At 45.6% G+C, this 8,787-nt stretch overlaps 1 long non-coding RNA gene across 1 annotated transcript; it reads right to left on the bottom strand.

Annotated features, from left to right (window-relative positions):
• Positions 1-5,888: 5,888 nt before the first annotated feature.
• On the bottom strand, positions 5,889-7,861 carry LOC116363051 (uncharacterized). The gene is made up of 2 exons (XR_004207812.1): positions 7,751-7,861; positions 5,889-7,479 (listed from the first exon to the last, which is right to left on the bottom strand). It is a non-coding gene; the product is annotated as an uncharacterized LOC116363051 (long non-coding RNA).
• Positions 7,862-8,787: the final 926 nt, after the last annotated feature.

The raw sequence follows: 8,787 nt of genomic DNA, 5'->3' as shown, positions 1-8,787 counted from the left end.
GGTAGATGTACTGTGACTAGATGTACTGTGGGTAGATGTACTGTGACTAGATGTACTGTGACTAGATGTACTGTGGGTAGATGTACTGTGACTAGATGTACTGTGGGTAGATGTACTGTGGGTAGATGTACTGTGACTAGATGTACTGTGGGTAGATGTACTGTGGGTAGATGTACTGTGACTAGATGTACTGTGGGTAGATGTACTGTGACTAGATGGTGTGGGTAGATGTACTGTGACTAGATGTACTGTGACTAGATGTACTGTGACTAGATGTACTGTGGGTAGATGTACTGTGACTAGATGTACTGTGACTAGATGGTGTGACTAGATGTACTGTGGGTAGATGTACTGTGACTAGATGTACTGTGGGTAGATGTACTGTGACTAGATGTACTGTGGGTAGATGTACTGTGACTAGATGTACTGTGGGTAGATGTACTGTGACTAGATGTACTGTGACTAGATGGTGTGACTAGATGTACTGTGGGTAGATGTACTGTGACTAGATGTACTGTGACTAGATGTACTGTGGGTAGATGTACTGTGACTAGATGTACTGTGACTAGATGGTGTGACTAGATGTACTGTGGGTAGATGTACTGTGACTAGATGTACTGTGGGTAGATGTACTGTGACTAGATGTACTGTGGGTAGATGTACTGTGACTAGATGTACTGTGGGTAGATGTACTGTGACTAGATGGTGTGGGTAGATGTACTGTGACTAGATGTACTGTACTGGAACAATCTGTCACAGCAGCCTGTATGAGAACATTCAAAAGGTATACAAAGTATGAAAGACAGCAGTGTTTTGTATGAAGTACATCAATGTGTTGCTGCTTTGAAAGAGTTATTCAAATGGTGCATGTGTGTATCATTTTGTTGCAAAAATGCCATTTTGAAAAAGGATTGTTTGGTTTTGATTGCAGAGTTGTATTTTGACATAGTTGTGAGATGTTTATCTCCAAGTGTTGTGTCTTATTTGGCTTGTGTGTATGAGCCAAATTCTGCAACAAGTGTGTCAGCAATCGCAAAAAACTGTAATCATGTCAGATCTGATCTAGGAGCTGCTTTAGTCTTACCCTCTTCAGAACCAAGCAATGCTGTACCAATACCAGCCTTACATAATGTTGTAGCTGTTGGAGGTTCTCCCACAGAGAAAATGCTCAGACAGAACCTGACACAAAGTCTTGACCTATATGTGCTGATATACTGTACTGCAGGAACACTTTCACCATTTAGATCCTCATGAATAAGAGCATATGGACAGGGAGGACCTGGTCCTAGGTCAGCACTCCTACTCTGAGATGTATTTAAATCATCATGAATAAGAGCACATGGACAGGGAGGACCTGGTCCTAGATCAGCACTCCTACTCTGAGGTGCTCTATGAATACGGGCCAAGAGCAATAGTTTGATATTTCCATTCATATTGTCCTCCTCTCCTTATACTCTCTCCTCCTTCAGCCCACTTGTTTTTGTGACCGACAAGTGCCATTGGAGTCGTGTCCCTCCCCATTCACAGGCACAAAGATGCCCCAGTGTGGGAATGCCACAGTGAGCTCTGGGTCCATAGTGGTCCATGGGAGGTGAACAGGGAGAGAGATGGAAGGAAGGAGGAGGAAGAGAGGGTGGGGGAGAAAGAGAGAGAGGGGGGTAGAGAAGAGATTGGGAGGGGAAAAGGGAGAGAGAGGGGGGGAGAAATAGAGAAGAGATTGGGAGGGGAAAAGGGAGAGAGAGAGGGGGGAGAAATAGAGAAGAGATTGGGAGGGGAAAGGGGAGAGAGAGGGGGGGGGGAATAGAGAAGAGATTGGGAGGGGAAAAGGGAGAGAGAGAGAGGGGGGGGGAGAAATAGAGAAGAGATTTGGAGGGGAAAAGGGAGAGAGAAGGGGGGGGGGAATAGAGAAGAGATTTGGAGGGGAAAAGGGAGAGAGAGAGGGGGGGGGAGAAATAGAGAAGAGATTGGGAGGGGAAAAGGGAGAGAGAGCGTGGGAGGGGGGAGAAATAGAGAAGAAATTGGGAGAGGAATAGGGAGAGATAAGGAAGGAAGAACAGGGTCATAGGGACAGAGAAAAGTGAGAGAGAGAGACAGAGACAGAGAGACAGAGACAGAGAGAGTTGTTCTGCCAGAGAGGGAGGGTGGTCATCGGTTGGGGGTGGCAATCTGGCAGGAATGTTTAATGATTTAAATCCCCATTTCTCTCTTCCCTCGTCCCGGGAGAGTTCTTTCTCATGCTAAACGGGAGCGATTGAGGAGGGGAGGGGAGGAGCAGGGACAGCACAGCCCACCTCAACGGGCTCCGGATGTGTTCCCTAGATGTACAACATAACACACACTTGCCTTGGCTGTTAAACAACATGGAAAACAAAACACACTTTCACAAGAGGGCCTGGGTTCTCCTTACAGCGCTCTCATTCACACAAGAATCAGGGGAAACTGGTTCATGTCTTTCACTCATTCCTCCATGTCAAATGTAACGTTCCCAGAAGTGTCTAATGATACCTGTGTTAAAGCTATATGTATGTCTATATAATCAAAGCCATAATCCATTTCCTGTACACAATGCACTTACCATTCATTCAATGAGACAATTGTCCTGGATGGATGTGTTGTAGGGGGCTGTGGTTCTCATCATCCCAGGGATGGGGAGCTTTGGCTGGGCATGAACTGCTGCTGTCCTGGCCTGGGTATGTGTAGATGGATGACTGCTATATGGAGGAATGCACTATATGTCTCAGGCAATGAACTTGGTCACCCTGTACAGTATATCCAGGTGGTGTGTGTGATACTGAGAGAGTGAGAGAGAGAGAGAGAGAGCGAGAGAGAGAGAGAGAATGTATAGTGTGTGTGTGTTCATGTGTGTGTGTGCATGCATGTGTCCTGGGCCCGTATTCACACAAGTCTCGGGAATATGATCTAGGATTAGTTTTACAGTTTAGATAATATAATGATACGATTATTTGGGCAGGGGGGACCTGATACCAGATCAGCACTCCTACCTTGAGACACTTTACGAATACAGCTCTGATTACACCCTGGCCCACAGCCAGAGGGGTACAAGCAGGTTATGCTTCGTCATAGCACCCTGATAGCAGTGCCAACTTCAGCCTTTATGAAGGTCAGGCCCACTCACAGAGTTCCAGGGTGGAAGCCAGATCAGGTGCTGTGGACTCTACATAGACCAAGACACAGGTCAGACACAGCTCATCACCTCTGGTTAGATAACCACTCTGGGTTGGAGTGTTGAGCTGTGTCCACCGGTTTGTGGAAGACGTTGAAGGTGAAACATTAGACTACCTATTTGAAGAGATGTTGAAGGTGAAACGTTAGACTACCTGTTTGAAGAGATGTTGAAGGTGAAACGTTAGACTACCTGTTTGAAGAGATGTTGAAGGTAAAGGTGAAACGTTAGACTACCTGTTTGAAGAGATGTTGAAGGTGAAACATTAGACTACCTGTTTGAAGAGATGTTGAAGGTGAGACATTAGACTACCTGTTTGAAGAGATGTTGAAGGTGAAACATTAGACTACCTGTTTGAAGAGATGTTGAAGGTGAAACATTAGACTACCTGTTTGAAGAGATGTTGAAGGTGAACGTTAGACTACCTATTTGAAGCGATGTTGAAGGTGAAACGTTAGACTACCTGTTTGAAGAGATGTTGAAGGTGAAGGTGAAACGTTAGACTACCTGTTTGAAGAGATGTTGAAGGTGAAACGTTAGACTACCTGTTTGAAGAGATGTTGAAGGTGAAACATTAGACTACCTGTTTGAAGAGATGCTGAAGGTGAAACATTAGACTACCTGTTTGAAGAGATGTTGAAGGTGAAACATTAGACTACCTGTTTGAAGAGATGTTGAAGGTGAAACATTAGACTACCTGTTTGAAGAGATGTTGAAGGTGAAACATTAGACTACCTGTTTGAAGAGATGTTGAAGGTGAAACATTAGACTACCTGTTTGAAGAGATGTTGAAGGTGAAACGTTAGACTACCTGTTTGAAGAGATGTTGAAGGTGAAACGTTAGACTACCTGTTTGAAGAGATGTTGAAGGTGAAGGTGAAACATTTGACTACCTGTTTGAAGAGATGTTGAAGGTGAAGGTGAAACATTAGACTACCTGTTTGAAGAGATGTTGAAGGTGAAACGTTAGACTACCTGTTTGAAGGAAGAATGTATATAATGAGGAATTGATCAGGGCCTGAATGATTCTGTGCTTCAACACCATACATACAGTACATGCATTGAAACACTGTATTATTTGCTTGATTTGTGTTTGTGAGTTGTGTCTCTATAACATGACCCTCTACTGACCTCGTCACCCGTCTCTGCTACTGTGAGAGGTGACGAGGCAGGGGAACGAGGGAGAAAGAATTACGTGGACGACTAGAAATAAAGTGTGAATCAGAAAACTGGAAACAAAAAGGGAAGGAAGAGGAGAAAGGAGAGGATAAATAATGTGAACTGTAGAGATGTACTGTGTGTTGCTCTGGGGCCTGGAGGAGAGTGTGGTGATGTTGGGACATAAACACAACCTAGCTGTTCTGACAGGAGCCTCTGATAATCACTGGGATTGCTGTGGTGTGCCTGTGTGTATGCAGGACAGTGTGTGTGTGTTTCTGTGTCTTTGTATGCAGCTAAGACAGGGCGGGTGTGTGTGTGTGTGCGTGAGTGTGTGTGTATTTAAATGAATGTGGGTGTGTTTATGGTGTGAATGTGTGTGTCTGCAAGCATGCGTTTGTGTGTATGAATGTGTGTGTCTATCAACGTGTCTGTGTGCACACTCACATACATGCAGGTGGTTGTGTGTGAGGGGGGCTAAACGGTGTTGGTTCAGTGCAGGCCACATTCCTCAGTTGATTTAGCAGGCTTTAAGATGGGGAGGAATGTGTCAAGGCTTCAGCTTTACTCCACACAGCAGAGTGGAAACTAGCTGTGAGGAATCCTGATGTCCCGCTATACACTGACGGATGACCGACACCTAGCTTAGAGAGTGGAGGAGAGAGAGGAAGGGTAGGTGGGTAGGAGAATGAGGGGAAGAGGTGGAGGAGAGAGAGGAAGGGTAGGTGGGTAGGTGAATGAGGGGAAGAGGTGGAGGAGAGAGAGGAAGGGTAGGTGGGTAGGAGAATGAGGGGAAGAGGTGGAGGAGAGAGAGGAAGGGTAGGTGGGTAGGTGAATGAGGGGAAGAGGTGGAGGAGAGAGAGGAAGGGTAGGTGGGTAGGAGAATGAGGGGAAGAGGTGGAGGAGAGAGAGGAAGGGTAGGTGGGTAGGAGAATGAGGGGAAGAGGTGGAGGAGAGAGAGGAAGGGTAGGTGGGTAGGTGAATGAGGGGAAGAGGTGGAGGAGATAGAGGAAGGGTAGGTGGGTAGGTGAATGAGGGGAAGAGGTGGAGGAGAGAGAGGAAGGGTAGGTGGTAGATGAATGAGGGGAAGAGGTGGAGGAGTGGGAGGGGGTAAGAGAGGGAGAAAGAGAAAGAGGGATGGAGAGAGCGGAGGAGAGAGAGGAAGGGTAGGTGGGTAGGAGAACGAGGGGAAGAGGTGGAGGAGTGGGAGAAAGAAAAAGAGGGATGGAGAGAGACACCAGTAGAGAACAAACAATTAATGGAAGAGCGACAGAAAAACTATTTCCAGTAAAACCTAGAACCAGTAAAACCAAGAACCAGTGAAACCAAGAACCAGTGAAACCAAGAACCAGTGAAACCAAGAACCAGTGAAACCTAGAACCAGTGAAACCTAGAACCAGTGAAACCTAGAACCAGTGAAACCTAGAACCAGTGAAACCAGTGGGACTAAAAACAACAAGATGTAAAACATACAGTCTGTAAAGTGTTTCTAGCTTGAGTGAAACAGCACAGTTAAATATATGGCAAACACAAAGAAAGAAACCAGTGGAGTTCAGAAGCTTGTATTTATTTGCTGAAAAGGATGGAATAATATGATGAGAACCAATGAGAGTGTGGAATACAGAAAGATGCTGTTCTATAGGTCAGCTCCATTGGACATCATCTGCCATTGGTCAATTATTGTGCAACTTTGAATCGAGATAGAGATCACAATCTCCAATGACTTAGAAAGAGAGTAACATAACTTTGTCTATTTCTCTGGTTTAAACATTTATAATAACATTTAAATCAACATCATCAAAACAATTTAAACAAACTGCTGTATTCACCAAAAGCTAAGAACTGTAAAGTGATGGAAAATGATCTCACCAATCAATTTAACACAGACCAAAATCAGCTGAAAAAGCATCCAGTGTAAGACATTTGTATTATGAATTTATAGTCCTGAGAGAGTGTGTGTGTGTGTGTGAGTGGGTTTGTGTGTGTGTGAGTGTGTGTATGTGTGTGTGTATATCCACCTGTATGAGTGTATGTCAGAACGTGTGTGTTTGTGTATGTGTGTGTACATGTGCATGTGTGTGTCTGTTAGTGTGTGACCGTGTCTGTGTGTTATGTGTTTGAGAGAGTGTGTGTGTGTGTGTTAATCTAACAAACACTATTGCGCCTTTGGAACAATTTACAGATTCAGATTCAGATAAAACATCAGAATGGAGGTATCTTTACAAAATAAAAGCCACACTCCTTCACATGGCACATTTGCAGCATCCATCAATAAAACCCCTATTGAAAATATAACTTCTAACAAACACCCCATCGTCATTCGTACCAGCAACACAAGCACAGTTAAAAAGCATTGAGATCAATGAAACAGACAAGAATTAAAGTTGTTTTTACGTCTACCTCTAGTTTTTAGGTAACAAAGGCCTGTGTCATCAGGTAGTGGGTTGATTTGACGTAGAAATGGCAACCACGGACCAACGACCAGGACCCTAAAGCGAAAAGGCAAAAAACTACAACCAGCGCGCAAAGACACCCAACTTCCTCCATCGCTGTACGTAAACATGACATCACTTCCTGAATTCATGACTTCCCTTCCTGAATTGCCCCACCACTCCCCTGTTATAGTTTACCACATAAAATACATACAAGTGCAATCTACCTCCATTCATTGCATTCTCCAAGCATGTATCATATTCAGTAAACATATATGACCCCTGTAACATATGAGCCATTTAAAGTACATCCACACTGTCTGTCCGTCCTCGCCACATTCATCCCACATGTTTCATTGTTCATTTAAATAAAGCTACAGAGACAGTACAGGTCAAAGTGAAGGAGAAGAAGAAGATCAGAATTAGAAGAACAACGCCAAATGAAAAAAAGGCAGGAAGAAGCCCTGTCACCGGAACCCCCCTTCCCCACCCATCCGCACCTTTCCCTCCCCATTTGGCCCCCGGTGGCCCCTCACACGGTGAGAGAGATGAAGCTGTTGTATCTCTGGATGTTCCTCTTTAGGATCTCCGAGCAGGGCCCCAGGACCCGTTCGAAGCGGGGCCGGTCCAGCTTCACACACTTCAGGGGTCCCCGGGCCACCACTGTGGCCGCCCGCGGCCTGTTCAGCAGCAGGGCGATCTCACCTGGAGGACAAGGTGGAGTCAGAGGTCAGGGGTCATTCTGTTGACTTTCATGAGGGTCATTACTTATGATGATGATGACATATAATGTTGGGGTCCCTATAAGGTTGTGTCCTTTCAGGTCCTTGTGTTTTATTCAGTTGTGTGTGTTGAACAGGTTCCTAACAGTTCCTGGTGTGTGTTGAACAGGTTCCTAACAGTTCCTGGTGTGTGTTGAACAGGGTCCGTAATGTAGCATTCGCCTAAGAATGTGTGTGTAACGTTATCCACTCACCAAAGTAGTCGGACGGCCCCAGACGACCAACCTCGACGTACTCCTCATTGTCAGATCTACGCTGGAGAACAGAGGCTGTACCCTAGAGAAAGAGAGAGAGAGAGAGAGAGAGGGGGGGGGGGGGAGAGAGAGGGAGAGAGAGAGAGAGAGAGGGGGGGGGAGAGAGAGAGAGAGAGAGAGAGAGAGAGAGAGAGAGAGAGAGAGAGAATTTAAAATCTAATTTATGCACATAAAGCATTCTGCAGACCCAATGTACGGACCTCATGAAAGAGAGAAGAGGGAGGAAAAGAGAAAGAGAGAGGGGAATAAAGAAAGAGAGAGACAGACAGCAGAAGGATGAAAAGGGGAACAGACAGCAGAAGGATGAAAAGGGGAACAGACAGCAGAAGGATGAAAAGGGGAACAGACAGCAGAAGGATGAAAAGGGGAACAGACAGCAGAAGGATGAAAAGGGGAACAGACAGCAGAAGGATGAAAAGGGGAACAGACAGCAGAAGGATGAAAAGGGGAACAGACAGCAGAAGGATGAAAAGGGGAAGGGAGAGAGGAGGGATGAGGAAAAGAGAAAAGAGGCATTATTTTGCAAAATCATCAGTGGGATTAGCCTGAGAGAGACATTCTTTCCTTTACAAACCTGCAGGTGTACAGGATTTAGACCACTCTGATGTGGGACAACTGCTGACAGACATACAGACACATGGACACACAGGCACAGATACACCAACATACACACCAACTGACCAGAGACAGACCAACTGACCAGAGAGACAGACCAACTGACAACTGACCAGAGAGACAGACCAACTGACAACTGACCAGAGAGACAGACCAACTGACAACTGACCAGAGAGACAGACCAACTGACCAGAGAGACAGACCAACTGGCCAGAGAGACAGACCAACTGACCAGAGAGACAGACCAACTGACCAGAGAGACAGACCAACTGACCAGAGAGACAGACCAACTGACAACTGACCAGAGAGACAGACCAACTGACAACTGACCAGAGTGACAGACCAACTGACAACTGACCAGA

This window comes from Oncorhynchus kisutch, unplaced genomic scaffold (genome assembly GCF_002021735.2).
Source record: "Oncorhynchus kisutch isolate 150728-3 unplaced genomic scaffold, Okis_V2 scaffold905, whole genome shotgun sequence".
Lineage (NCBI taxonomy): Eukaryota > Metazoa > Chordata > Actinopteri > Salmoniformes > Salmonidae > Oncorhynchus > Oncorhynchus kisutch.
The sequence above is the reverse complement of the archived record's forward strand: the minus strand, read 5'-3'. Positions and strand labels throughout refer to the sequence as shown.